Below are 2,386 nucleotides of genomic sequence, written 5' to 3'. Positions count from 1 at the left end.
CTTAATGTATTTACTTCAACTTCTAATAAATAAATAAATAAATAAATCAAAGAGAACCTGAAAGCCAGTGGCACATACCGCATATATTCTCTCATCGCTTTCAATGTTTCCAATTATTTCTTCACCTTAACTGTCCTCTGTTTTATTCCTAGAATGTATCTATAATCAAATGAAAGAAAAAACAGTTTCTGCCTATCCCAGAGTGATAGAAAACTTGTTCTTATTTCTTTTTCTCGTAGTTCAAACCACTGAGTATTCGAGCATAGTCCGAATATCAACCCTATATTTGAACATGAAATGTTATATATGCAGCTATTTCTGTTTTCTGCTCTGTCTGACAAATACCACTACAAAGGCGAAGGGGCAACAAGTGACATCCGTTTCGTCATGCATAATCTAAAGACTAATACATGTAATGGTCAAGTCTCTGGTAATGGTCTTCTTAGCTCTTTTCTGCCTTTCAGAATTTCTGCCAAAGACTACAGGTCTTCTTGGCATTTAAGTCATATAAAGGCAGACATACTAAAAACAGTGCAGCACACATACGTTTCTCAAGACAAACTCTGCTACGGCTTTTCATGATTCATCCCTCCGTGACTACTTTTCATGGAAAAAAAAAATGTTGTTTGCTTTCAAAATATACTAGCATATTTAACAAAACCACACATCACATAAAAAAAGCCTTGAATGTTTTAAAATGTCAGTGAAAAAAAAAAAAAAAAAAAAAAAAAAAAAAAAAAAAAAAAAGAGTACAAAATAGTTATTTTTTTTCTTTGCAGATCCCTAAATGCTAGATTTCTGGAGCCTTCTCTAGTTAATAAGTTTCACATTGCTAACTTGTGGATTTGAATTTTCCACCATTCTTAAAACAGATATCCTAATTCAGAGTACTTGCTTAGATGTTTGCCACACTTTCAGACATATCATGTGTAGCTTTACAACCTACTTTCTGTCCTGGTTTATTTGCGTGCATGTTGACATACATGAATATGTATTTAAATTAATGGTGGTTCTTTATATGGATGAAGTTCCTTTCCATCAAAACACAAATCACCACTTACACATCTGTTCAGAAATAAGCTGAAATTAGATAGATGCTTAGAGACGCCACCTTTTCTGCCAGTAAACCCAAAAAGTTCATTCCTGATTTCAAGTGAGCAAGTAGCAATTCATGGATAAATGTTAATGTAAAACAGTACACACTGTTGCAGTTTGCTAAACTACATACCTAGACATCTCTGGTTTGGTCCCATTTCTGCATACCTGAACACCATGCAAGAAATATGTATATAAAAAGCATTACTTCAACACTACAAATTAGCTGACTTGATATTTTATTTATCTAACGTTTGTTGACTGGGAAAGTCCAACTAGGACAGAGCCTATTTTCAGCAGACACCCAGGGAGAAACACTCCAGATGCATGTCCTTGGAATGTGGGAGGACACCAGAGTACCCAGAGGGAACCAACATGAATGCAGGGAAGGACATGTAGGCTCTACACAGAAGGTACCCCAGCCAAGAATCGAACTGTAAAAACTCTTGCTATGAGATGACAATGTTAACCACTGTACCACTGTGCCACCTACATGCAAGCTATATGAAAAAATAAAGGGAGGGAAAGAGAAAGAGTTCTGGGGTTAGGCTGTACAAGGACATGAACAGTTACTTGTACAATGAATGTAGCTTCTGGATAGATGAACTTTGATGTTTGTAGAAAGCTAAATGTTCAAATGTACATTGCTGGGCTGTAAACCAAAAGAAATCCATAATAGGATGTGTTAATGTGATCTTATGTACTGGGCATAACATGAAAGGAATATCCAGTTCTCAGTCACAGAAATGTTTGAATAGAGTAAATAGAGCATGTGAGTCTAAGAGTTCTAGCAAATAGTTTTTAATTTCTTGACAGCAGGGGCACATTAGTTAAAGCGGGACAGAGTAATTAATCTCATGCAATAGTCAGTTGTCACCATGAAATACAGTTGAGCTAAGAGTAAAAAAGTGAAAAACATAAAATATACCATATATATAAAAAGCATAAACTTTATGAATGTCATTTCTCTATTTATATCTCCCTGTATGTCTCTCTCTCTCTCTCTCTCTCTAAATATCCATCCATCCATTCATCCAAAACCTCATTTTCCCATTTTTGCACATGGATTCAAGGTGTCATTTCAGCAATGACAATCATCTAGAGCCAAGGCTTACCCTGCTGGGTGGCTATCCCTCTCTTTCCCTCTCTTTTCTCAATCTCTCTCTCTCTCTCTCTCTCTCAATATGTTGTTGTTGTTTGTATTTCGGCTTTTTCTCGTGGAACTCCGGTCCGATAATGATTGGCAGTAGATTTTTACGAAATGCTAAGGTGCCAGCTCGACGATCAACCT

The sequence above is a fragment of the Protopterus annectens genome, chromosome 7.part1, assembly GCF_019279795.1.
Source record: "Protopterus annectens isolate FY-2018-M chromosome 7.part1, PAN1.0, whole genome shotgun sequence".
NCBI classification, from domain to species: domain Eukaryota; kingdom Metazoa; phylum Chordata; order Ceratodontiformes; family Protopteridae; genus Protopterus; species Protopterus annectens.
The sequence above is the reverse complement of the archived record's forward strand: the minus strand, read 5'-3'. Positions refer to the sequence as shown.